The 27,659-nt window shown below is 64.1% G+C and overlaps 1 protein-coding gene across 1 annotated transcript in view; it reads right to left on the reverse strand.

The window, feature by feature from the left end:
* Nucleotides 1-27,659, reverse strand: part of LOC137311304 (nck-associated protein 1-like) — a gene marked incomplete at its 3' end in the record, with an annotated part of 322,061 nt that overhangs the window by 91,530 nt on the left and 202,872 nt on the right. The gene's annotated exons all lie outside the window — the stretch shown is intronic.

A 27,659-nucleotide genomic window follows, 5' to 3' on the forward strand; every position in this document is an offset into this window, starting at 1 on the left:
GTGGGAGTGGGGCCCACCCTCGGGAGACCAGGTCTGGGTCACACAGTCTGTGGTCCTCAGGATCAGTGGGAGTGGGGCCCTCCCTCGGGAGTCCAGGTCTGGGTCACCCAGTCTGTGGTCCTCAGGATCAGTGGGAGTGGGGCCCACCCTCGGGAGTCCAGGTCTGGGTCACCCAGTCTGTGGTCCTCAGGATCAGTGGGAGTGGGGCCCACCCTCGGGAGACCAGGTCTGGGTCACACAGTCTGTGGTCCTCAGGATCAGTGGGAGTGGGGCCCTCCCTCGGGAGTCCAGGTCTGGGTCACCCAGTCTGTGGTCCTCAGGATCAGTGGGAGTGGGGCCCACCCTCGGGAGTCCAGGTCTGGGTCACCCAGTCTGTGGTGCTCAGGATCAGTGGGAGTGGGGCCCACCCTCCGGAGACCAGGTCTGGGTCACACAGTCTGTGGTCCTCAGGATCAGTGGGAGTGGGGCCCACCCTCGGGAGTCCAGGTCTGGGTCACACACTCTGTGGTCCTCAGGATCAGTGGGAGTGAGGCCCACCCTCGGGAGACCAGGTCTGGGTCACACAGTCTGTGGTCCTCAGGATCAGTGGGAGTGGGGCCCACCCTCGGGAGTCCAGGTCTATGTCACACAGTCTGTGGTCCTCAGGATCAGTAGGAGTGGGGCCCACCCTCGGGAGTCCAGGTCTGGGTCACACAGTCTGTGGTCCTCAGGATCAGTGGGAGTGGGGCCCACCCTCGGGAGACCAGGTCTGGGTCACCCAGTCTGTGGTCCTCAGGATCAGTGGGAGTGGGGCCCACCCTTGGGAGACCAGGTCTGGGTCACACAGTCTGTGGTCCTCAGGATCAGTGGGAGTGGGGCCCACCCTCGGGAGTCCAGGTCTGGGTCACACAGTCTGTGGTCCTCAAGATCAGTGGGAGAGGGGCCCACCCTCGGGAGTCCAGGTCTGGGTCACACAGTCTGTGGTCCTCAGGATCAGTGGGAGTGGGGCCCACCCTCGGGAGTCCAGGTCTGGGTCACACAGTCTGTGGTCCTCAGGATCAGTGGGAGTGGGGCCCACCCTCGGGAGTCCAGGTCTGGGTCACACAGTCTGTGGTCCTTCGGATCAGTGGGATTGGGGCCCACCCTCGGGAGACCAGGTCTGGGTCACACAGTCTGTGGTCCTCAGGATCAGTGGGAGAGGGGCCCACCCTCGGGAGTCCAGGTCTGGGTCACACAGTCTGTGGTCCTCAGGATCAGTGGGAGTGGGGCCCACCCTCGGGAGACCAGGTCTGGGTCACACAGTCTGTGGTCCTCAGGATCAGTGGGAGTGGGGCCCACCCTCGGGAGTCCAGGTCTGGGTCACCCAGTCTGTGGTCCTCAGGATCAGTGGGAGTGGGGCCCACCCTCGGGAGACCAGGGCTGGGTCACACACTCTGTGGTCCTCAGGATCAGTGGGAGTGGGGCCCATCCTCGGGAGTCCAGGTCTGGGTCACACACTCTGTGGTCCTCAGGATCAGTGGGAGTGAGGCCCACCCTCGGGAGTCCAGGTCTGGGTCACACAGTCTGTGGTCCTCAGGATCAGTGGGAGTGGGGCCCACCCTCGGGAGATCAGGTCTGGGTCACCCAGTCTGTGGTCCTCAGGATCAGTGGGAGTGGGGCCCACCCTCGGGAGTCTAGGTCTGGGTCACACACTCTGTGGTCCTCAGGATCAGTGGGAGTGGGGCACACCCTCGGGAGACCAGGGCTGGGTCACACAGTCTGTGGTCCTCAGGATCAGTGGGAGTGGGGCCCACCCTCGGGAGTCCAGGTCTGGGTCACACAGTCTGTGGTCCTCAGGATCAGTGGGAGTGGGGCCCTCCCTCGGGAGACCAGGTCTGGGTCACACAGTCTGTGGTCCTCAGGAACAGTGGGAGTGGGGCCCACCCTCGGGAGTCCAGGTCTGGGTCACACAGTCTGTGGTCCTCAGGATCAGTGGGATTGGGGCCCACCCTCGGGAGACCAGGTCTGGGTCACACAGTCTGTGGTCCTCAGGATCAGTGGGAGTGGGGCCCACCCTCGGGAGTCCAGGTCTGGGTCACACAGTCTGTGGTCCTCAGGATCAGTGGGAGTGGGGCCCACCCTCGGGAGACCAGGTCTGGGTCACACACTCTGTGGTCCTCAGGATCAGTGGGAGTGGGGCCCACCCTCGGGAGTCCAGGTCTGGGTCACACACTCTGTGGTCCTCAGGATCAGTGGGAGTGGGGCCCACCCTCGGGAGTCCAGGTCTGTGTCACACAGTCTGTGGTCCTCAGGATCAGTGGGAGTGGGGCCCACCCTCGGGTGACCAGGTCTGGGTCACACAGTCTGTGGTCCTCAGGATCAGTGGGAGTGGGGCCCACGCTCGGGAGACCAGGTCTGGGTCTCACAGTCTGTGGTCCTCAGGATCAGTGGGAGTGGGGCCCACCCTCGGGAGTCCAGGTCTGGGTCACCCAGTCTGTGGTCCTCAGGATCAGTGGGAGTGGGGCCCACCCTCGGGAGTCCAGGTCTGGGTCACACAGTCTGTGGTCCTCAGGATCAGTGGGAGTGGGGCCCACCCTCGGGAGTCCAGGTCTGGGTCACACAGTCTGTGGTCCTCAGGATCAGTGGGAGTGAGGCCCACCCTCGGGAGTCCAGGTCTGGGTCACACAGTCTGTGGTCCTCAGGATCAGTGGGAGTGAGGCCCACCCTCGGGAGACCAGGTCTGGGTCACACAGTCTGTGGTCCTCAGGATCATTGGGAGTGGGGCCCACCCTCGGGAGTCCAGGTCTGGGTCACACACTCTGTGGTCCTCAGGATCAGTGGGAGTGGGGCCCACCCTCGGGAGACCAGGTCTGGGTCACACAGTCTGTGGTCCTCAGGATCAGTGCGAGTGGGGCCCACCCTCGGGAGTCCAGGTCTGGGTCACACAGTCTGTGGTGCTCAGGATCAGTGGGAGTGGGGCCCACCCTCGGGAGTCCAGTTCTGGGTCACACAGTCTGTGGTCCTCAGGATCAGTGGGAGTGGGGCCCACCCTCGGGAGTCCAGGTCTGGGTCACCCAGTCTGTGGTCCTCAGGATCAGTGGGAGTGGGGCCCACCCTCGGGAGTCCAGGTCTGTGTCACACAGTCTGTGGTCCTCAGGATCAGTGGGAGTGGGGCCCACCCTCGGGAGACCAGGTCTGGGTCACACAGTCTGTGGTCCTTAGGATCAGTGGGAGTGGGGCCCACCCTCGGGAGTCCAGGTCTGGGTCACACATTCTGTGGTCCTCAGGATCAATGGGAGTGGGGCCCAACCTCTGGATTCCAGGTCTGGGTCACACATTCTGTGGTCCTCAGGATCAGTGGGAGTGGGGCCCATCCTCGGGAGTCCAGGTCTGGGTCACACAGTCTGTGGTCCTCAGGATCAGTGGGAGTGGGGCCCACCCTCGGGAGTCCAGGTCTGGGTCACCCAGTCTGTGGTCCTCAGGATCAGTGGGAGTGGGGCCCACCCTCGGGAGACCAGGTCTGGGTCATCCAGTCTGTGGTCCTCAGGATCAGTGGGAGTGGGGCCCACCCTCGGGAGACCAGGTCTGGGTCACACAGTCTGTGGTCCTCAGGATCAATGGGAGTGGGGCCCAACCTCTGGATTCCAGGTCTGGGTCACACAGTCTGTGGTCCTCAGGATCAGTGGGAGTGGGGCCCACCCTCGGGAGTCCAGGTCTGGGTCACACAGTCTGTGGTCCTCAGGATCAGTGGGAGTGGGGCACACCCTCGGGAGTCCAGGTCTGGGTCACACAGTCTGTGGTCCTCAGGATCAGTGGGAGTGGGGCCCACCCTCGGGAGACCAGGTCTGGGTCACACAGTCTGTGGTCCTCAGGATCAGTTTGAGTGGGGCCCTCCCTCGGGAGTCCAGGTCTGGGTCACCCAGTCTGTGGTCCTCAGGATCAGTGGGAGTGGGGCCCACCCTCGGGAGTCCAGGTCTGGGTCACCCAGTCTGTGGTGCTCAGGATCAGTGGGAGTGGGGCCCACCCTCCGGAGACCAGGTCTGGGTCACACAGTCTGTGGTCCTCAGGATCAGTGGGAGTGGGGCCCACCCTCGGGAGTCCAGGTCTGGGTCACACAGTCTGTGGTCCTCAGGATCAGTGGGAGTGGGGCCCACCCTCGGGAGTCCAGGTCTGGGTCACACACTCTGTGGTCCTCAGGATCAGTGGGAGTGAGGCCCACCCTCGGGAGACCAGGTCTGGGTCACACAGTCTGTGGTCCTCAGGATCAGTGGGAGTGGGGCCCACCCTCGGGAGTCCAGGTCTATGTCACACAGTCTGTGGTCCTCAGTATCAGTGGGAGTGAGGCCCACCCTCGGGAGACCAGGTCTGGGTCACACAGTCTGTGGTCCTCAGGATCAGTAGGAGTGGGGCCCACCCTCGGGAGTCCAGGTCTGGGTCACACAGTCTGTGGTCCTCAGGATCAGTGGGAGTGGGGCCCACCCTCGGGAGACCAGGTCTGGGTCACCCAGTCTGTGGTCCTCAGGATCAGTGGGAGTGGGGCCCACCCTTGGGAGACCAGGTCTGGGTCACACAGTCTGTGGTCCTCAGGATCAGTGGGAGTGGGGCCCACCCTCGGGAGTCCAGGTCTGGGTCACCCAGTCTGTGGTCCTCAGGATCAGTGAGAGTGGGGCCCACCCTCGGGAGTCCAGGTCTGGGTCACACAGTCTGTGGTCCTCAGGATCAGTAGGAGTGGGGCACACCCTCGGGAGACCAGGTCTGGGTCACACAGTCTGTGGTCCTCAGGATCAGTGGGAGTGGGGCCCACCCTCGGGAGACCAGGTCTGGGTCACACAGTCTGTGGTCCTCAGGATCAGTGGTAATGGGGCCCACCCTCGGGAGACCAGGTCTGGGTCACACACTCTGTGGTCCTCAGGATCAGTGGGAGTGGGGCCCACCCTCAGGAGTCCAGGTCTGGGTCACACAGTCTGTGGTCCTCAGGATCAGTGGGAGTGGGGCCCACCCTCGGGAGACCAGGTCTGGGTCACACAGTCTGTGGTCCTCAGGATCAGTGGGAGTGGGGCCCACCCTCGGGAGTCCAGGTCTGGGTCACACAGTCTGTGGTCCTCAGGATCAGTGGGAGTGGGGCCAACCCTCGGGAGTCCAGGTCTGGGTCACACACTCTGTGGTCCTCAGGATCAGTGGGAGTGGGGCCCACCCTCGGGAGACCAGGTCTGGGTCACACAGTCTGTGGTCCTCAGGATCAGTGGGAGTGGGGCACACCCTCGGGAGTCCAGGTCTGGGTCACACAGTCTGTGGTCCTCAGGATCAGTGGGAGTGGGGCCCACCCTCGGGAGACCAGGGCTGGGTCACACAGTCTGTGGTCCTCAGGATCAGTGGGAGTGGGGCCCACCCTCGGGAGTCCAGGTCTGGGTCACACAGTCTGTGGTCCTCAGGATCAGTGGGAGTGGGGCCCACCCTCGGGAGACCAGGGCTGGGTCACACAGTGTGTGGTCCTCAGGATCAGTGGGAGTGGGGCCCACCCTCGGGAGACCAGGTCTGGGTCATACAGTCTGTGGTCCTCAGGATCAGTGGGAGTGGGGCCCACCCTCGGGAGTCCAGGTCTGGGTCTCACAGTCTGTGGTCCTCAGGATCAGTGGGAGTGGGGCCCACCCTCGGGAGACCAGGTCTGTGTCACACAGTCTGTGGTCCTCAGGATCAGTGGGATTGGGGCCCACCCTCGGGAGTCCAGGTCTGGGTCACACAGTCTGTGGTCCTCAGGATCAGTGGGAGTGGGGCCCACCCTCGGGAGTCCAGGTCTGGGTCACACAGTCTGTGGTCCTCAGGATCAGTGGGAGTGGGGCCCACCCTCGGGAGTCCAGGTCTGGGTCACACCGTCTGTGGTCCTCAGGATCAGTGGGAGTGGGGCCCACCCTCGGGAGTCCATGTCTGGGTCACACAGTCTGTGGTCCTCAGGATCAGTGGGAGTGGGGCCCACCCTCGGGTGACCAGGTCTGGGTCACACAGTCTGTGGTCCTCAGGATCAGTGGGAGTGGGGCCCACCCTCGGGAGACCAGGGCTGGGTCACACAGTCTGTGGTCCTCAGGATCAGTGGGAGTGGGGCCCACCCTCGGGAGACCAGGTCTGGGTCACCCAGTCTGTGGTCCTCAGGATCAGTGGGAGTGGGGCCCACCCTCGGGAGTCCAGGTCTGGGTCACCCAGTCTGTGGTGCTCAGGATCAGTGGGAGTGGGGCCCACACTCGGGAGACCAGGTCTGGGTCACACAGTCTGTGGTCCTCAGGATCAGTGGGAGTGGGGCTCACCCTCGGGAGACCAGGTCTGGGTCACACACTCTGTGGTCCTCAGGATCAGTGGGAGTGAGGCCCACCCTCGGGAGACCAGGTCTGGGTCACCCAGTCTGTGGTCCTCAGGATCAGTGGGAGTGGGGCCCACCCTCGGGAGTCCAGGTCTGGGTCACACAGTCTGTGGTCCTCAGGATCAGTGGGAGTGGGGCCCACCCTCGGGAGTCCAGGTCTGGGTCACACAGTCTGTGGTCCTCAGGATCAGTGGGAGTGGGGCCCACCCTCGGGAGACCAGGTCTGGGTCACACAGTCTGTGGTCCTCAGGATCAGTGGGAATGGGGCCCACCCTCGGGAGTCCAGGTCTGGGTCAACCAGTCTGTGATCCTCAGGATCAGTGGGAGTGGGGCCCACCCTCGGGAGTCCAGGTCTAGGTCACCCAGTCTGTGGTCCTCAGGATCAGTGGGAGTGGGGCCCACCCTCGGGTGACCAGGTCTGGGTCACACAGTCTGTGGTCCTGAGGATCAGTGGGAGTGGGGCCCACCCTCGGGAGACCAGGTCTGGGTCACACAGTCTGTGGTCCTCAGGATCAGTGGGAGTGGGGCCCACCCTCGGGAGTCCAGGTCTGGGTCACCCAGTCTGTGGTCCTCAGGATCAGTGGGAGTGGGGCCCACCCTCGGGAGTCCAGGTCTGGGTCACACAGTCTGTGGTCCTCAGGATCAGTGGGAGTGAGGCCCACCCTCGGGAGACCAGGTCTGGGTCACACAGTCTGTGGTCCTCAGGATCAGTGGGAGTGAGGCCCACCCTCGGGAGACCAGGTCTGGGTCTCACAGTCTGTGGTCCTCAGGATCAGTGGGAGTGGGGCCCACCCTCGGGAGTCCAGGTCTGGGTCACACAGTCTGTGGTCCTCAGGATCAGTGGGAGAGGGGCCCACCCTCGGGAGTCCAGGTCTGGGTCACACAGTCTGTGGTCCTCAGGATCAGTGGGAGTGAGGCCCACCCTCGGGAGTCCAGGTCTGGGTCACACAGTCTGTGGTCCTCAGGATCAGTGGGAGTGGGGCCCACCCTCGGGAGACCAGGTCTGGGTCACACAGTCTGTGGTCCTCAGGATCAGTGGGAGTGGGGCCCACCCTCGGGAGTCCAGGTCTGGGTCACACAGTCTGTGGTCCTCAGGATCAGTGGGAGTGGGGCCCACCCTCGGGAGACCAGGTCTGGGTCACACAGTCTGTGGTCGTCAGGATCAGTGGGAGTGGGGCCCACCCTCGGGAGACCAGGTCTGGGTCACACAGTCTGTGGTCCTCAGGATCAGTGGGAGTGGGGCCCACCCTCGGGAGACCAGGTCTGGGTCACACAGTCTGTGGTTCTCAGGATCAGTGGGAGTGGGGCCCACCCTCGGGAGTCCAGGTCTGGGTCACACACTCTGTGGTCCTCAGGATCAGTGGGAGTGGGGCCCACCCTCGGGAGTCCAGGTCTGGGTCACACACTCTGTGGTCCTCAGGATCATTGGGAGTGGGGCCCACCATCGGGAGACCAGGTCTGGGTCACCCAGTCTATGGTCCTCAGGATCAGTGGGAGTGGGGCCCACCCTCGGGAGACCAGGTCTGGGTCACACAGTCTGTGGTCCTCAGGATCAGTGGGATTGGGGCCCACCCTCTGGAGACCAGGTCTGGGTCACACAGTCTGTGGTCCTCAGGATCAGTGGGAGTGGGGCCCACCCTCGGGAGACCAGGTCTGGGTCACCCAGTCTGTGGTCCTCAGGATCAGTGGGAGTGGGGCCCACCCTCGGGAGACCAGGTCTGGGTCACACAGTCTGTGGTCCTCAGGATCAGTGGGAGTGGGGCCCACCCTCGGGAGTCCAGGTCTGGGTCACACAGTCTGTGGTCCTCAGGATCAGTGGGAGTGAGGCACACCCTCGGGAGAACAGGTCTGGGTCACACAGTCTGTGGTCCTCAGGATCAGTGGGAGTGGGGCACACCCTCGGGAGTCCAGGTCTGGGTCACACACTCTGTGTTCCTCAGGATCAGTGGGAGTGGGGCCCACCCTCGGGAGTCCAGGTCTGGGTCACACAGTCTGTGGTCCTCAGGATCAGGGGGAGTGCGGCCCACCCTCGGGAGACCAGGTCTGGGTCACACAGTCTGTGATCCTCAGGATCAGTGGGAGTGGGGCCCACCCTCGGGAGTCCAGGTCTGTGTCACACAGTCTGTGGTCCTCAGGATCAGTGGGAGTGGGGCCCACCCTCGGGAGTCCAGGTCTGGGTCACACAGTCTGTGGTCCTCAGGATCAGTGGGAGTGGGGCCCACCCTCGGGAGTCCAGGTCTGGGTCACACAGTCTGTGGTCCTCAGGATCAGTGGGAGTGAGGCCCACCCTCGGGAGTCCAGGTCTGGGTCACACAGTCTGTGGTCCTCAGGATCAGTGGGAGTGGGGCCCACCCTCGGGAGTCCAGGTCTGGGTCACACCGTCTGTGGTCCTCAGGATCAGTGGGAGTGGGGCCCACCCTCGGGAGTCCAGGTCTGGGTCACACAGTCTGTGGTCCTCAGGATCAGTGGGAGTGGGGCCCACCCTCGGGAGTCCAGGTCTGGGTCACACAGTCTGTGGTCCTCAGGATCAGTGGGAGTGGGGCCCACCCTCGGGAGACCAGGTCTGGGTCACACAGTCTGTGGTCCTCAGGATCAGTGGGAATGGGGCCCACCCTCGGGAGTCCAGGTCTGGGTCAACCAGTCTGTGATCCTCAGGATCAGTGGGAGTGGGGCCCACCCTCGGGAGTCCAGGTCTGGGTCACCCAGTCTGTGGTCCTCAGGATCAGTGGGAGTGGGGCCCACCCTCGGGTGACCAGGTCTGGGTCACACAGTCTGTGGTCCTGAGGATCAGTGGGAGTGGGGCCCACCCTCGGGAGACCAGGTCTGGGTCACACAGTCTGTGGTCCTCAGGATCAGTGGGAGTGGGGCCCACCCTCGGGAGTCCAGGTCTGGGTCACCCAGTCTGTGGTCCTCAGGATCAGTGGGAGTGGGGCCCACCCTCGGGAGTCCAGGTCTGGGTCACACAGTCTGTGGTCCTCAGGATCAGTGGGAGTGAGGCCCACCCTCGGGAGACCAGGTCTGGGTCACACAGTCTGTGGTCCTCAGGATCAGTGGGAGTGAGGCCCACCCTCGGGAGACCAGGTCTGGGTCTCACAGTCTGTGGTCCTCAGGATCAGTGGGAGTGGGGCCCACCCTCGGGAGTCCAGGTCTGGGTCACACAGTCTGTGGTCCTCAGGATCAGTGGGAGAGGGGCCCACCCTCGGGAGTCCAGGTCTGGGTCACACAGTCTGTGGTCCTCAGGATCAGTGGGAGTGAGGCCCACCCTCGGGAGTCCAGGTCTGGGTCACACAGTCTGTGGTCCTCAGGATCAGTGGGAGTGGGGCCCACCCTCGGGAGACCAGGTCTGGGTCACACAGTCTGTGGTCCTCAGGATCAGTGGGAGTGGGGCCCACCCTCGGGAGTCCAGGTCTGGGTCACACAGTCTGTGGTCCTCAGGATCAGTGGGAGTGGGGCCCACCCTCGGGAGACCAGGTCTGGGTCACACAGTCTGTGGTCGTCAGGATCAGTGGGAGTGGGGCCCACCCTCGGGAGTCCAGGTCTGGGTCACACACTCTGTGGTCCTCAGGATCAGTGGGAGTGGGGCCCACCCTCGGGAGTCCAGGTCTGGGTCACACACTCTGTGGTCCTCAGGATCATTGGGAGTGGGGCCCACCATCGGGAGACCAGGTCTGGGTCACCCAGTCTATGGTCCTCAGGATCAGTGGGAGTGGGGCCCACCCTCGGGAGACCAGGTCTGGGTCACACAGTCTGTGGTCCTCAGGATCAGTGGGATTGGGGCCCACCCTCTGGAGACCAGGTCTGGGTCACACAGTCTGTGGTCCTCAGGATCAGTGGGAGTGGGGCCCACCCTCGGGAGACCAGGTCTGGGTCACCCAGTCTGTGGTCCTCAGGATCAGTGGGAGTGGGGCCCACCCTCGGGAGACCAGGTCTGGGTCACACAGTCTGTGGTCCTCAGGATCAGTGGGAGTGGGGCCCACCCTCGGGAGTCCAGGTCTGGGTCACACAGTCTGTGGTCCACAGGATCAGTGGGAGTGAGGCACACCCTCGGGAGAACAGGTCTGGGTCACACAGTCTGTGGTCCTCAGGATCAGTGGGAGTGGGGCCCACCCTCGGGAGTCCAGGTCTGTGTCACACAGTCTGTGGTCCTCAGGATCAGTGGGAGTGGGGCCCACCCTCGGGAGTCCAGGTCTGGGTCACACACTCTGTGGTCCTCAGGATCAGTGGGAGTGGGGCCCACCCTCGGGAGTCCAGGTCTGGGTCACACAGTCTGTGGTCCTCAGGATCAGGGGGAGTGCGGCCCACCCTCGGGAGACCAGGTCTGGGTCACACAGTCTGTGATCCTCAGGATCAGTGGGAGTGGGGCCCACCCTCGGGAGTCCAGGTCTGTGTCACACAGTCTGAGGTCCTCAGGATCAGTGGGAGTGGGGCCCACCCTCGGGAGTCCAGGTCTGGGTCACACAGTCTGTGGTCCTCAGGATCAGTGGGAGTGGGGCCCACCCTCGGGAGTCCAGGTCTGGGTCACACAGTCTGTGGTCCTCAGGATCAGTGGGAGTGAGGCCCACCCTCGGGAGTCCAGGTCTGGGTCACACAGTCTGTGGTCCTCAGGATCAGTGGGAGTGGGGCCCACCCTCGGGAGTCCAGGTCTGGGTCACCCAGTCTGTGGTCCTCAGGATCAGTGGGAGTGGGGCCCACCCTCGGGAGACCAGGTCTGGGTCACACACTCTGTGGTCCTCAGGATCAGTGGGAGTGGGGCCCACCCTCGGGAGTCCAGGTCTGGGTCACACACTCTGTGTTCCTCAGGATCAGTGGGAGTGGTGCCCACCCTCGGGAGTCCAGGTCTGGGTCACACAGTCTGTGGTCCTCAGGATCAGTGGGAGTGGGGCCCACCCTCGGGAGTCCAGGTCTGGGTCACACAGTCTGTGGTCCTCAGGATCAGTGGGAGTGGGGCCCACCCTCGGGAGACCAGGTCTGTGTCACACAGTCTGTGGTCCTCAGGATCAGTGGGAGTGGGGCCCACCCTCGGGAGACCAGGTCTGGGTCACACAGTCTGTGGTCCTCAGGATCAGTGGGAGTGGGGCCCACCCTCCAGAGTCCAGGTCTGGGTCACACAGTCTGTGGTCCTCAGGATCAGTGGGAGTGGGGCCCACCCTCGGGAGACCAGGTCTGGGTCACACAGTCTGTGGTCCTCAGGATCAGTGGGAGTGGGGCCCACCCTCGGGAGTCCAGGTCTGGGTCACACAGTCTGTGGTCCTCAGGATCAGTGGGAGTGGGGCCCACCCTCGGGAGTCCAGGTCTGGGTCTCACAGTCTGTGGTCCTCAGGATCAGTGGGAGTGAGGCCCACCCTCGGGAGTCCAGGTCTGGGTCACACAGTCTGTGGTCCTCAGGATCAGTGGGAGTGGGGCCCACCCTCGGGAGTCCAGGTCTGGGTCACACAGTCTGTGGTCCTCAGGATCAGTGGGAGTGGGGCCCACCCTCGGGAGACCAGGTCTGGGTCTCACAGTCTGTGGTCCTCAGGATCAGTGGGAGTGAGGCCCACCCTCGGGAGTCCAGGTCTGGGTCACACAGTCTGTGGTCCTCAGGATCAGTGGGAGTGGGGCCCACCCTCGGGAGTCCAGGTCTGTGTCACACAGTCTGTGGTCCTCAGGATCAGTGGGAGTGGGGCCCACCCTCGGGAGTCCAGGTCTGTGTCACACACTCTGTGGTCCTCAGGATCAGTGGGAGTGGGGCCCACCCTCCGGAGACCAGGTCTGGGTCACACACTCTGTGGTCCTCAGGATCAGTGGGAGTGGGGCCCATCCTCGGGAGACCAGGTCTGGGTCACACAGTCTGTGGTCCTCAGGATCAGTGGGAGTGGGGCCCACCCTCGGGAGTCCAGGTCTGGGTCACACAGTCTGTGGTCCTCAGGATCAGTGGGAGTGGGGCCCATCCTCGGGAGACCAGGTCTGGGTCACACAGTCTGTGGTCCTCAGGATCAGTGGGAGTGGGGCCCACCCTCGGGAGTCCAGGTCTGGGTCACCCAGTCTGTGGTCCTCAGGATCAGTGGGAGTGAGGCCCACCCTCGGGAGACCAGGTCTGGGTCACACAGTCTGTGGTCCTCAGGATCAGGGGGAGTGGGGCCCACCCTCGGGAGACCAGGTCTGGGTCACCCAGTCTGTGGTCCTCAGGATCAGTGGGAGTGGGGCCCACCCTCGGGAGTCCAGGTCTGGGTCACACAGTCTGTGGTCCTCAGGATCAGTGGGAGTGGGGCCCACCCTCGGGAGTCCAGGTCTGTGTCACACAGTCTGTGGTCCTCAGGATCAGTGGGAGTGGGGCCCACCCTCGGGAGTCCAGGTCTGGGTCACACACTCTGTGGTCCTCAGGATCAGTGGGAGTGGGGCCCACCCTCCGGAGACCAGGTCTGGGTCACACAGTCTGTGGTCCTCAGGATCAGGGGGAGTGGGGCCCACCCTCGGGAGACCAGGTCTGGGTCACACAGTCTGTGGTCCTCAGGATCAGTGGGAGTGGGGCCCACCCTCGGGAGTCCAGGTCTGGGTCACACAGTCTGTGGTCCTCAGGATCAGTGGGAGTGGGGCCCACCCTCGGGAGTCCAGGTCTGGGTCACACAGTCTGTGGTCCTCAGGATCAGGGGGAGTGCGGCCCACCCTCGGGAGTCCAGGTCTGGGTCACACAGTCTGTGGTCCTCAGGATCAGTGGGAGTGGGGCCCACCCTCGGGAGTCCAGGTCTGGGTCACACAGTCTGTGGTCCTCAGGATCAGTGGGAGTGGGGCCCACCCTCGGGAGTCCAGGTCTGTGTCACACAGTCTGTGGTCCTCAGGATCAGTGGGAGTGGGGCCCACCCTCGGGAGTCCAGGTCTGGGTCACACACTCTGTGGTCCTCAGGATCAGTGGGAGTGGGGCCCACCCTCCGGAGACCAGGTCTGGGTCACACAGTCTGTGGTCCTCAGGATCAGTGGGAGTGGGGCCCACCCTCGGGAGACCAGGTCTGGGTCACACAGTCTGTGGTCCTTCGGATCAGTGGGAGTGGGGCCCACCCTCGGGAGACCAGGTCTGGGTCACCCAGTCTGTGGTCGTCAGGATCAGTGGGAGTGGGGCCCACCCTCGGGAGTCCAGGTCTGGGTCACACACTCTGTGGTCCTCAGGATCAGTGGGAGTGGGGCCCACCCTCGGGAGTCCAGGTCTGGGTCACACAGTCTGTGGTCCTCAGGATCAGTGGGAGTGGGGCCCACCCTCGGGAGACCAGGTCTGGGTCACACAGTCTGTGGTCCTCAGGATCAGTGGGAGTGGGGCCCACCCTCGGGAGACCAGGTCTGGGTCACACAGTCTGTGGTCCTCAGGATCAGTGGGAGTGGGTTCCACCCTCGGGAGACCAGGTCTGGGTCACACACTCTGTGGTCCTCAGGATCAGTGGGAGTGGGGCCCACCCTCGGGAGACCAGGTCTGGGTCACCCAGTCTGTGGTCCTCAGGATCAGTGGGAGAGGGGCCCACCCTCGGGAGTCCAGGTCTGGGTCACACAGTCTGTGGTCCTCAGGATCAGTAGGAGTGGGGCACACCCTCGGGAGTCCAGGTCTGGGTCACCCAGTCTGTGGTCCTCAGGATCAGTGGGAGTGGGGCCCACCCTCGGGAGACCAGGTCTGGGTCACACAGTCTGTGGTCCTCAGGATCAGTGGGAGTGGGGCCCACCCTCGGGAGTCCAGGTCTGGGTCACACAGTCTGTGGTCCTCAGGATCAGTGGGAGTGGGGCCCACCCTCGGGAGACCAGGTCTGTGTCACACAGTCTGTGGTCCTCAGGATCAGTGGGAGTGGGGCCCACCCTCGGGAGTCCAGGTCTGGGTCACACAGTCTGTGGTCCTCAGGATCAGTGGGAGTGGGGCCCACCCTCGGGAGACCAGGTCTGGGTCACACAGTCTGTGGTCCTCAGGATCAGTGGGAGTGGGGCCCACCCTCGGGAGTCCAGGTCTGGGTCACACAGTCTGTGGTCCTCAGGATCAGTGGGAGTGGGGCCCACCCTCGGGAGACCAGGTCTGGGTCACCCAGTCTGTGGTCCTCAGGATCAGTGGGAGTGAGGCCCACCCTCGGGAGACCAGGTCTGTGTCACACAGTCTGTGGTCCTCAGGATCAGTGGGAGTGAGGCCCACCCTCGGGAGACCAGGTCTGGGTCACACAGTCTGTGGTCCTCAGGATCAGTGGGAGTGAGGCCCACCCTCGGGAGACCAGGTCTGGGTCACACAGTCTGTGGTCCTCAGGATCAGTGGGAGAGGGGCCCACCCACGGGAGTCCAGGTCTGGGTCACACAGTCTGTGGTCCTCAGGATCAGTGGGAGTGGGGCCCACCCTCGGGAGTCCAGGTCTGGGTCACACACTCTGTGGTCCTCAGGATCAGTGGGAGTGGGGCCCACCCTCGGGTGTCCACGTCTGGGTCACACAGTCTGTGGTCCTCAGGATCAGTGGGAGTGGGGCCCACCCTCGGGAGTCCAGGTCTGGGTCACACAGTCTGTGGTCCTCAGGATCAGTGGGAGTGAGGCCCACCCTCGGGAGTCCAGGTCTGGGTCACACAGTCTGTGGTCCTCAGGATCAGTGGGAGTGGGGCCCACCCTCGGGAGTCCAGGTCTGGGTCACACATTCTGTGGTCCTCAGGATCAGTGGGAGTGGGGCCCACCCTCGGGAGTCCAGGTCTGGGTCACACAGTCTGTGGTCCTCAGGATCAGTGGGAGTGGGGCACACCCTCGGGAGTCCAGGTCTGGGTCACACAGTCTGTGGTCCTCAGGATCAGTGGGAGTGGGTCCCACCCTCGGGAGACCAGGTCTGGGTCACACAGTCTGTGGTCCTCAGGATCAGTGGGAGTGGGGCCCACCCTCGGGAGTCCAGGTCTGGGTCACACAGTCTGTGGTCCTCAGGATCAGTGGGAGTGAGGCCCACCCTCGGGAGTCCAGGTCTGGGTCACCCAGTCTGTGGTCCTCAGGATCAGTGGGAGTGGGGCCCACCCTCGGGAGTCCAGGTCTGGGTCACACAGTCTGTGGTCCTCAGGATCAGTGGGAGTGGGGCCCACCCTCGGGAGACCAGATCTGGGTCACACAGTCTGTGGTCCTCAGGATCAGTGGGAGTGGGGCCCACCCTCGGGAGACCAGGTCTGGGTCACACAGTCTGTGGTCCTCAGGATCAGTGGGAGTTTGGCCCACCCTCGGGAGACCAGGTCTGGGTCACACAGTCTGTGGTCCTCAGGATCAGTGGGAGTGTGGCCCACCCTCGGGAGACCAGGTCTGGGTCACACAGTCTGTGGTCCTCAGGATCAGTGGGAGTGGGGCCCACCCTCTGGAGTCCAGGTCTGTGTCACACAGTCTGTGGTCCTCAGGATCAGTGGGAGTGGGGCCCACCATCGGGAGACCAGGTCTGGGTCACACAGTCTGTGGTCCTCAGGATCAGTGGGAGTGGGGCCCACCCTCGGGAGTCCAGGTCTGTGTCACCCAGTCTGTGGTGCTCAGGATCAGTGGGAGTGGGGCCCACCCTCGGGAGTCCAGGTCTGGGTCACCCAGTCTGTGGTCCTCAGGATCAGTGGGAGTGGGGCCCACCCTCTGGAGTCCAGGTCTGGGTCACACAGTCTGTGGTCCTCAAGATCAGTGGGAGTGGGGCCCACCCTCGGGAGACCAGGTCTGGGTCACACAGTCTGTGGTCCTCAGGATCAGTGGGAGTGGGGCCCACCCTCGGGAGTCCAGGTCTGGGTCACCCATTCTGTGGTCCTCAGGATCAGTGGGAGTGGGGCCCACCCTCGGGAGACCAGGTCTGGGTCACCCAGTCTGTGGTCCTCAGGATCAGTGGGAATGGGGCCCACCCTCGGGAGTCCAGGTCTGGGTCACACAGTCTGTGGTCCTCAGGATCAGTGGGAATGGGGCCCACCCTCGGGAGACCAGGTCTGGGTCACCCAGTCTGTGGTCCTCAGGATCAGTGGGAGTGGGGCCCACCCTCGGGAGTCCAGGTCTGGGTCACACACTCTGTGGTCCTCAGGATCAGTGGGAGTGGGGCCCACCCTCGGGAGTCCAGGTCTGGGTCACACAATCTGTGGTCCTCAGGATCAGTGGGAGTGGGGCACACCCTCGGGAGACCAGGTCTGGGTCACACAGTCTGTGGTCCTCAGGATCAGTGGGAGTGGGGCCCATCCTCGGGAGTCCAGGTCTGGGTCACCCAGTCTGTGGTCGTCAGGATCAGTGGGAGTGAGGCCCACCCTCGGGAGACCAGGTCTGGGTCACACAGTCTGTGGTCCTCAGGATCAGTGGGAGTGGGGCCCACCCTCGGGAGTCCAGGTCTGTGTCACACACTCTGTGGTCCTCAGGATCAGTGGGAGTGGGGCCCACCCTCGGGAGTCCAGGTCTGGGTCACCCAGTCTGTGGTCCTCAGGATCAGTGGGAGTGGGGCCCACCCTCGGGAGACCAGGTCTGGGTCACACAGTCTGTGGTCCTCAGGATCAGTGGGAGTGGGGCCCACCCTCGGGATTCCAGGTCTGGGTCACCCAGTCTGTGGTCCTCAGGATCAGTGGGAGTGGGGCCCACCCTCGGGAGTCCAGGTCTGGGTCACACAGTCTGTGGTCCTCAGGATCAGTGGGAGTGGGGCCCACCCTCGGGAGTCCAGGTCTGTGTCACACAGTCTGTGGTCCTCAGGATCAGTGGGAGTGGGGCCCACCCTCGGGAGTCCAGGTCTGCGTCACACAGTCTGTGGTCCTCAGGATCAGTGGGAGTGGGGCCCACCCTCGGGAGTCCAGGTCTGGGTCACACAGTCTGTGGTCCTCAGGATCAGTGGGAGTGAGGCCCACCCTCGGGAGTCCAGGTCTGTGTCACACAGTCTGTGGTCCTCAGGATCAGTGGGAGTGGGGCCCACCCTCGGAAGTCCAGGTCTGGGTCACACAGTCTGTGGTCCTCAGGATCAGTGGGAGTGAGGCCCACCCTCGGGAGACCAGGTCTGGGTCACACAGTCTGTGGTCCTCAGGATCAGTGGGAGTGAGGCCCACCCTCGGGAGACCAGGTCTGGGTCACACAGTCTGTGGTCCTCAGGATCAGTGGGAGTGAGGCCCACCCTCGGGAGACCAGGTCTGGGTCACACAGTCTGTGGTCCTCAAGATCAGTGGGAGTGGGGCCCACCCTCGGGAGACCAGGTCTGGGTCACACAGTCTGTGGTCCTCAGGATCAGTGGGAGTGGGGCCCACCCTCGGGAGTCCAGGTCTGGGTCACACAGTCTGTGGTCCTCAGGATCAATGGGAGAGGGGCCCACCCTCGGGAGACCAGGTCTGAGTCTCACAGTCTGTGGTCCTCAGGATCAGCGGGAGTGGGGCCCACCCTCGGGAGACCAGGTCTGGGTCACACAGTCTGTGGTCCTCAGGATCAGTGGGAGTGGGGCCCACCCTCGGGAGACCAGGTCTGGGTCACACAGTCTGTGCTCCTCAGGATCAGTGGGAGTGGGGCCCACCCTCGGGAGACCAGGTCTGGGTCATATAGTCTGTGGTCCTCAGGATCAATGGGAGTGAGGCCCACCCTCGGGAGTCCAGGTCTGGGTCACACAGTCTGTGGTCCTCAGGATCAATGGGAGTGGGGCCCACCCTCGGGAGACCAGGTCTGGGTCACACAGTCTGTGGTCCTCAGGATCAGTGGGAGTGGGGCCCACCCTCGGGAGTCCAGGTCTGGGTCACACACTCTGTGGTCCTCAGGATCAGTGGGAGTGGGGCCCACCCTCGGGAGTCCAGGTCTGGGTCACACACTCTGTGGTCCTCAGGATCAGTGGGAGTGGGGCCCACCCTCGGGAGTCCAGGTCTGGGTCACACAGTCTGTGGTCCTCAGGATCAGTGGGAGTGGGGCCCACCCTCGGGAGTCCAGGTCTGGGTCACCCAGTCTGTGGTCCTCAGGATCAGTGGGAGTGGGGCCCACCCTCGGGAGACCAGGTCTGGGTCACACAGTCTGTGGTCCTCAGGATCAGTGGGAGTGGAGCCCACCCTCGGGAGTCCTGGTCTGGGTCACACAGTCTGTGGTCCTCAGGATCAGTGGGAGTGGGGCCCGCACTCGGGAGACCAGGTCTGGGTCACACAGTCTGTGGTCCTCAGGATCAGTGGGAGTGGGGCCCACCCTCGGGAGTCCAGGTCTGGGTCACACAGTCTGTGGTCCTCAGGATCAGTGGGAGTGGGGCCCACCCTCGGAAGACCAGGTCTGGGTCACACAGTCTGTGGTCCTCAGGATCAGTGGGAGTGGGGCCCACCCTCGGGAGTCCAGGTCTGGGTCACACAGTCTGTGGTCCTCAGGATCAGTGGGAGTGGGGCCCACCCTCGGGAGACCAGGTCTGGGTCACACAGTCTGTGGTCCTCAGGATCAGTGGGAGTGGGGCCCACCCTCGGGAGTCCAGGTCTGGGTCACACACTCTGTGTTCCTCAGGATCAGTGGGAGTGGGGCCCACCCTCGGGAGTCCAGGTCTGTGTCACACAGTCTGTGGTCCTCAGGATCAGTGGGAGTGGGGCCCACCCTCGGGAGTCCAGGTCTGGGTCACACACTCTGTGGTCCTCAGGATCAGTGGGAGTGGGGCCCACCCTCGGGAGTCCAGGTCTGGATCACACAGTCTGTGGTCCTCAGGATCAGTGGGAGTGGGGCCCACCCTCGGGAGACCAGGTCTGGGTCACACACTCTGTGGTCCTCAGGATCAGTGGGAGTGGGTCCCACCCTCGGGAGACCAGGTCTGGGTCACCCAGTCTGTGGTCCTCAGGATCAGTGGGAGTGGGGCCCACCCTCGGGAGTCCAGGTCTGGGTCACACAGTCTGTGGTCCTCAGGATCAGTGGGAGTGGGGCCCACCCTCGGGAGTCCAGGTCTGGGTCACACACTCTGTGTTCCTCAGGATCAGTGGGAGTGGGGCCCACCCTCGGGAGTCCAGGTCTGTGTCACACAGTCTGTGGTCCTCAGGATCAGTGGGAGTGGGGCCCACCCTCGGGAGTCCAGGTCTGGGTCACACACTCTGTGGTCCTCAGGATCAGTGGGAGTGGGGCCCACCCTCGGGAGTCCAGGTCTGGATCACACAGTCTGTGGTCCTCAGGATCAGTGGGAGTGGGGCCCACCCTCGGGAGACCAGGTCTGGGTCACACACTCTGTGGTCCTCAGGATCAGTGGGAGTGGGTCCCACCCTCGGGAGACCAGGTCTGGGTCACCCAGTCTGTGGTCCTCAGGATCAGTGGGAGTGGGGCCCACCCTCGGGAGTCCAGGTCTGGGTCACACAGTCTGTGGTCCTCAGGATCAGTGGGAGTGGGGCCCACCCTCGGGAGACCAGGTCTGGGTCACACAGTCTGTGGTCCTCAGGATCAGTGGGAGTGGGGCCCACCCTCGGGAGACCAGGTCTGGGTCACACAGTCTGTGGTCCTCAGGATCAGTGGGAGTGGGGCCCACCCTCGGGAGACCAGGTCTGGGTCACCCAGTCTGTGGTCCTCAGGATCAGTGGGAGTGGGGCCCTCCCTCGGGAGACCAGGTCTGTGTCACCCAGTCTGTGGTCCTCAGGATCAGTGGGAGTGGGGCCCACCCTCGGGAGTCCAGGTCTGGGTCACACAGTCTGTGGTCCTCAGGATCAGTGGGAGTGGGGCCCAACCTCGGGAGTCCAGGTCTGGGTCACACACTCTGTGGTCCTCAGGATCAGTGGGAGTGGGGCCCACCCTCGGGAGTCCAGGTCTGTGTCACACAGTCTGTGGTTCTCAGGATCAGTGGGAGTGGGGCCCACCCTCGGGAGACCAGGTCTGGGTCACACACTCTGTGGTCCTCAGGATCAGTGGGAGTGGGGCCCACCCTCGGGAGACCAGGTCTGGGTCACACAGTCTGTGGTCCTCAGGATCAGTGGGAGTGGGGCCCACCCTCGGGAGTCCAGGTCTGTGTCACACAGTCTGTGGTCCTCAGGATCAGTGGGAGTGGGGCCCACCCTCGGGAGTCCAGGTCTGGGTCACACACTCTGTGGTCCTCAGGATCAGTGGGAGTGGGGCCCACCCTCGGGAGACCAGGTCTGGGTCACACAGTCTGTGGTCCTCAGGATCAGTGGGAGTGGGGCCCACCCTCGGGAGTCCAGGTCTGGGTCACACAGTCTGTGGTCCTCAGGATCAGTGGGAGTGGGTCCCACCCTCGGGAGTCCAGGTCTGGGTCACACAGTCTGTGGTCCTCAGGATCAGTGGGAGTGGGGCCCACCCTCGGGAGACCAGGTCTGGGTCACACAGTCTGTGGTCCTCAGGATCAGTGGGAGTGGGGCCCACCCTCGGGAGACCAGGTCTGGGTCACACAGTCTGTGGTCCTCAGGATCAGTGGGAGTGGGGCCCACCCTCGGGAGACCAGGTCTGGGTCACACACTCTGTGGTCCTCAGGATCAGTGGGAGTGGGGCCCACCCTCGAGAGTCCAGGTCTGGGTCACACAGTCTGTGGTCCTCAGGATCAGTGGGAGAGGGGCCCACCCTCGGGAGTCCAGGTCTGGGTCACACAGTCTGTGGTCCTCAGGATCAGTGGGAGTGGGTCCCACCCTCGGGAGTCCAGGTCTGGGTCACACAGTCTGTGGTCCTCAGGATCAGTGGGAGTGGGGCCCACCCTCGGGAGACCAGGTCTGGGTCACCCAGTCTGTGGTCCTCAGGATCAGTGGGAGTGGGGCCCACCCTCGGGAGTCCAGGTCTGGGTCACACACTCTGTGGTCCTCAGGATCAGTGGGAGTGGGGCCCACCCTCTGGTGTCCAGGTCTGGATCACACAGTCTGTGGTCCTCAGGATCAGTGGGAGTGGGGCCCACCCTCGGGAGTCCAGGTCTGGGTCACCCAGTCTGTGGTCCTCAGGATCAGTGGGAGTGGGGCCCACCCTCGGGAGACCAGGTCTGGGTCACACAGTCTGTGGTCCTCAGGATCAGTGGGAGTGGGGCCCACCCTCGGGAGACCAGGTCTGGGTCATACAGTCTGTGGTCCTCAGGATCAATGGGAGTGGGGCCCACCCTCGGGAGTCCAGGTCTGGGTCACACAGTCTGTGGTCCTCAGGATCAGTGGGAGTGGGGCCCACCCTCGGGAGTCCAGGTCTGGGTCACCCAGTCTGTGGTCCTCAGGATCAATGGGAGTGAGGCCCACCCTCGGGAGTCCAGGTCTGGGTCACACAGTCTGTGGTCCTCAGGATCAATGGGAGTGAGGCCCACCCTCGGGAGTCCAGGTCTGGGTCACACAGTCTGTGGTCCTCAGGATCAATGGGAGTGGGGCCCACCCTCGGGAGTCCAGGTCTGGGTCACACAGTCTGTGGTCCTCAGGATCAGTGGGAGTGGGGCCCACCCTCGGGAGTCCAGGTCTGTGTCACACAGTCTGTGGTCCTCAGGATCAGTGGGAGTGGGGCCCACCCTCGGGAGTCCAGGTCTGTGTCACACAGTCTGTGGTCCTCAGGATCAGTGGGAGTGGGGCCCACCCTCGGGAGTCCAGGTCTGGGTCACACAGTCTGTGGTCCTCAGGATCAGTGGGAGTGGGGCCCACCCTCGGGAGTCCAGGTCTGGGTCACCCAGTCTGTGGTCCTCAGGATCAGTGGGAGTGGGGCCCACCCTCGGGAGACCAGGTCTGGGTCACACAGTCTGTGGTCCTCAGGATCAGTGGGAGTGGAGCCCACCCTCGGGAGTCCTGGTCTGGGTCACACAGTCTGTGGTCCTCAGGATCAGTGGGAGTGGGGCCCGCACTCGGGAGACCAGGTCTGGGTCACACAGTCTGTGGTCCTCAGGATCAGTGGGAGTGGGGCCCACCCTCGGAAGACCAGGTCTGGGTCACACAGTCTGTGGTCCTCAGGATCAGTGGGAGTGGGGCCCACCCTCGGGAGTCCAGGTCTGGGTCACACAGTCTGTGGTCCTCAGGATCAGTGGGAGTGGGGCCCACCCTCGGAAGACCAGGTCTGGGTCACACAGTCTGTGGTCCTCAGGATCAGTGGGAGTGGGGCCCACCCTCGGGAGTCCAGGTCTGGGTCACACAGTCTGTGGTCCTCAGGATCAGTGGGAGTGGGGCCCACCCTCGGGAGACCAGGTCTGGGTCACACAGTCTGTGGTCCTCAGGATCAGTGGGAGTGGGGCCCACCCTCGGGAGTCCAGGTCTGGGTCACACACTCTGTGTTCCTCAGGATCAGTGGGAGTGGGGCCCACCCTCGGGAGTCCAGGTCTGTGTCACACAGTCTGTGGTCCTCAGGATCAGTGGGAGTGGGGCCCACCCTCGGGAGTCCAGGTCTGGGTCACACATTCTGTGGTCCTCAGGATCAGTGGGAGTGGGGCCCACCCTCGGGAGTCCAGGTCTGGATCACACAGTCTGTGGTCCTCAGGATCAGTGGGAGTGGGGCCCACCCTCGGGAGACCAGGTCTGGGTCACACACTCTGTGGTCCTCAGGATCAGTGGGAGTGGGTCCCACCCTCGGGAGACCAGGTCTGGGTCACCCAGTCTGTGGTCCTCAGGATCAGTGGGAGTGGGGCCCACCCTCGGGAGTCCAGGTCTGGGTCACACAGTCTGTGGTCCTCAGGATCAGTGGGAGTGGGGCCCACCCTCGGGAGACCAGGTCTGGGTCACACAGTCTGTGGTCCTCAGGATCAGTGGGAGTGGGCCCACCCTCGGGAGACCAGGTCTGGGTCACACAGTCTGTGGTCCTCAGGATCAGTGGGAGTGGGGCCCACCCTCGGGAGACCAGGTCTGGGTCACCCAGTCTGTGGTCCTCAGGATCAGTGGGAGTGGGGCCCTCCCTCGGGAGACCAGGTCTGTGTCACCCAGTCTGTGGTCCTCAGGATCAGTGGGAGTGGGGCCCACCCTCGGGAGTCCATGTCTGGGTCACACAGTCTGTGGTCCTCAGGATCAGTGGGAGTGGGGCCCAACCTCGGAAGTCCAGGTCTGGGTCACACACTCTGTGGTCCTCAGGATCAGTGGGAGTGGGGCCCACCCTCGGGAGTCCAGGTCTGTGTCACACAGTCTGTGGTTCTCAGGATCAGTGGGAGTGGGGCCCACCCTCGGGAGACCAGGTCTGGGTCACACACTCTGTGGTCCTCAGGATCAGTGGGAGTGGGGCCCACCCTCGGGAGACCAGGTCTGGGTCACACAGTCTGTGGTCCTCAGGATCAGTGGGAGTGGGGCCCACCCTCGGGAGTCCAGGTCTGTGTCACACAGTCTGTGGTCCTCAGGATCAGTGGGAGTGGGGCCCACCCTCGGGAGTCCAGGTCTGGGTCACACACTCTGTGGTCCTCAGGATCAGTGGGAGTGGGGCCCACCCTCGGGAGACCAGGTCTGGGTCACACAGTCTGTGGTCCTCAGGATCAGTGGGAGTGGGGCCCACCCTCGGGAGTCCAGGTCTGTGTCACACAGTCTGTGGTCCTCAGGATCAGTGGGAGTGGGGCCCACCCTCGGGAGTCCAGGTCTGGGTCACACAGTCTGTGGTCCTCAGGATCAGTGGGAGTGGGGCCCACCCTCGGGAGACCAGGTCTGGGTCACACACTCTGTGGTCCTCAGGATCAGTGGGAGTGGGGCCCACCCTCGGGAGACCAGGTCTGGGTCACACAGTCTGTGGTCCTCAGGATCAGTGGGAGTGGGTCCCACCCTCGGGAGTCCAGGTCTGGGTCACACAGTCTGTGGTCCTCAGGATCAGTGGGAGTGGGGCCCACCCTCGGGAGACCAGGTCTGGGTCACACAGTCTGTGGTCCTCAGGATCAGTGGGAGTGGGGCCCACCCTCGGGAGACCAGGTCTGGGTCACACAGTCTGTGGTCCTCAGGATCAGTGGGAGTGGGGCCCACCCTCGGGAGACCAGGTCTGGGTCACACACTCTGTGGTCCTCAGGATCAGTGGGAGTGGGGCCCACCCTCGAGAGTCCAGGTCTGTGTCACACAGTCTGTGGTCCTCAGGATCAGTGGGAGAGGGGCCCACCCTCGGGAGTCCAGGTCTGGGTCACACAGTCTGTGGTCCTCAGGATCAGTGGGAGTGGGTCCCACCCTCGGGAGTCCAGGTCTGGGTCACACAGTCTGTGGTCCTCAGGATCAGTGGGAGTGGGGCCCACCCTCGGGAGACCAGGTCTGGGTCACACAGTCTGTGGTCCTCAGGATCAGTGGGAGTGGGGCCCACCCTCGGGAGTCCAGGTCTGGGTCACACACTCTGTGGTCCTCAGGATCAGTGGGAGTGGGGCCCACCCTCTGGTGTCCAGGTCTGGGTCACACAGTCTGTGGTCCTCAGGATCAGTGGGAGTGGGGCCCACCCTCGGGAGTCCAGGTCTGGGTCACCCAGTCTGTGGTCCTCAGGATCAGTGGGAGTGGGGCCCACCCTCGGGAGTCCAGGTCTGGGTCACACAGTCTGTGGTCCTCAGGATCAGTGGGAGTGGGGCCCACCCTCGGGAGTCCAGGTCTGGGTCACACAGTCTGTGGTCCTCAGGATCAGTGGGAGTGGGGCCCACCCTCGGGAGTCCAGGTCTGGATCACACAGTCTGTGGTCCTCAGGATCAGTGGGAGTGGGGCCCACCCTCGGGAGACCAGGTCTGGGTCACACAGTCTGTGGTCCTCAGGATCAGTGGGAGTGGGGCCCACCCTCTGGATTCCAGGTCTGGGTCACACAGTCTGTGGTCCTCAGGATCAGTGGGAATGGGGCCCACCCTCGGGAGTCCAGGTCTGTGTCACCCAGTCTGTGGTCCTCAGGATCAGTAGGAGTGGGGCACACCCTCGGGAGTCCAGGTCTGGGTCACACAGTCTGTGGTCCTCAGGATCAGTGGGAGTGGGGCCCACCCTCGGGAGTCCAGGTCTGGGTCACACAGTCTGTGGTCCTCAGGATCAGTGGGAGTGGGGCCCACCCTCGGGAGTCCAGGTCTGGGTCACCCAGTCTGTGGTCCTCAGGATCAGTGGGAGTGGGGCCCACCCTCGGGAGACCAGGTCTGGGTCACACAGTCTGTGGTCCTCAGGATCAGTGGGAGTGGGGCCCTCCCTCGGGAGTCCAGGTCTGTGTCACACAGTCTGTGGTCCTCAGGATCAGTGGGAGTGGGGCCCACCCTCGGGAGACCAGGTCTGTGTCACACAGTCTGTGGTCCTCAGGATCAGTGGGAGTGGGGCCCACCCTCGGGAGTCCAGGTCTGTGTCACACAGTCTGTGGTCCTCAGGATCAGTGGGAGTGCGGCCCACCCTCGGGAGTCCAGGTCTGTGTCACACAGTCTGTGGTCCTCAGGATCAGTGGGAGTGGGGCCCACCCTCGGGAGACCAGGTCTGGGTCACACAGTCTGTGGTCCTCAGGATCAGTGGGAGTGGGGCCCACCCTCGGGAGACCAGGTCTGGGTCACACACTCTGTGGTCGTCAGGATCAGTGGGAGTGGGGCCCACCCTCGGGAGTCCAGGTCTGGGTCACACAGTCTGTGGTCCTCAGGATCAGTGGGAGTGGGGCCCACCCTCGGGAGTCCAGGTCTGGGTCACACAGTCTGTGGTCCTCAGGATCAGTGGGAGTGGGGCCCACCCTCGGGAGTCCAGGTCTGGGTCACACAGTCTGTGGTCCTCAGGATCAGTGGGAGTGGGGCCCACCCTCGGGAGTCCAGGTCTGGGTCACCCAGTCTGTGGTCCTGAGGATCAGGGGGAGTGAGGCCCACCCTCGGGAGTCCAGGTCTGGGTCACACAGTCTCTGGTCCTCAGGATCAGTGGGAGTGGGGCCCACCCTCGGGAGTCCAGGTCTGGGTCACACAGTCTGTGGTCCTCAGGATCAGTGGGAGTTGGGCCCACCCTCGGGAGTCCAGGTCTGGGTCACCCAGTCTGTGGTCCTCAGGATCAGTGGGAGTGGGGCCCACCCTCGGGAGTCCAGGTCTGGGTCACACACTCTGTGGTCCTCAGGATCAGTGGGAGTGGGGCCCACCCTCGGGAGTCCAGGTCTGGGTCACCCAGTCTGTGGTCCTCAGGATCAGTGGGAGAGGGGCCCACCCTCGGGAGTCCAGGTCTGGGTCACACAGTCTGTGGTCCTCAGGATCAGTGGGAGTGGGGCCCACCCTCGGGAGACCAGGTCTGGGTCACACATTCTGTGGTCCTCAGGATCAGTGGGAGTGGGGCCCACCCTCGGGAGTCCAGGTCTGGGTCACACAGTCTGTGGTCCTCAGGATCAGTGGGATTGGGGCCCACCCTCGGGAGACCAGGTCTGGGTCACACAGTGTGTGGTCCTCAGGATCAGTGGGAGTGGGGCCCACCCTCGGGAGTCCAGGTCTGGGTCACACATTCTGTGGTCCTCAGGATCAGTGGGAGTGGGGCCCACCCTCGGGAGTCCAGGTCTGGGTCACACAGTCTGTGGTCCTCAGGATCAGTGGGAGTGGGGCCCACCCTCGGGAGTCCAGGTCTGGGTCACACACTCTGTGGTCCTCAGGATCAGTGGGAGTGGGGCCCACCATCGGGAGACCAGGTCTGGGTCACACATTCTGTGGTCCTCAGGATCAGTGGGAGTGGGGCCCACCCTCGGGAGTCCAGGTCTGGGTCACACAGTCTGTGGTCCTCAGGATCAGTGGGAGTGGGGCCCACCCTCGGGAGTCCAGGTCTGGGTCACCCAGTCTGTGGTCCTGAGGATCAGGGGGAGTGAGGCCCACCCTCGGGAGTCCAGGTCTGGGTCACACAGTCTCTGGTCCTCAGGATCAGTGGGAGTGGGGCCCACCCTCGGGAGTCCAGGTCTGGGTCACACAGTCTGTGGTCCTCAGGATCAGTGGGAGTTGGGCCCACCCTCGGGAGTCCAGGTCTGGGTCACCCAGTCTGTGGTCCTCAGGATCAGTGGGAGTGGGGCCCACCCTCGGGAGTCCAGGTCTGGGTCACACACTCTGTGGTCCTCAGGATCAGTGGGAGTGGGGCCCACCCTCGGGAGTCCAGGTCTGGGTCACCCAGTCTGTGGTCCTCAGGATCAGTGGGAGAGGGGCCCACCCTCGGGAGTCCAGGTCTGGGTCACACAGTCTGTGGTCCTCAGGATCAGTGGGAGTGGGGCCCACCCTCGGGAGACCAGGTCTGGGTCACACATTCTGTGGTCCTCAGGATCAGTGGGAGTGGGGCCCACCCTCGGGAGTCCAGGTCTGGGTCACACAGTCTGTGGTCCTCAGGATCAGTGGGATTGGGGCCCACCCTCGGGAGACCAGGTCTGGGTCACACAGTGTGTGGTCCTCAGGATCAGTGGGAGTGGGGCCCACCCTCGGGAGTCCAGGTCTGGGTCACACATTCTGTGGTCCTCAGGATCAGTGGGAGTGGGGCCCACCCTCGGGAGTCCAGGTCTGGGTCACACAGTCTGTGGTCCTCAGGATCAGTGGGAGTGGGGCCCACCCTCGGGAGTCCAGGTCTGGGTCACACACTCTGTGGTCCTCAGGATCAGTGGGAGTGGGGCCCACCATCGGGAGACCAGGTCT

The sequence above is a fragment of the Heptranchias perlo genome, unplaced genomic scaffold, assembly GCF_035084215.1.
Source record: "Heptranchias perlo isolate sHepPer1 unplaced genomic scaffold, sHepPer1.hap1 HAP1_SCAFFOLD_323, whole genome shotgun sequence".
In the NCBI taxonomy this organism is placed as follows: domain Eukaryota; kingdom Metazoa; phylum Chordata; class Chondrichthyes; order Hexanchiformes; family Hexanchidae; genus Heptranchias; species Heptranchias perlo.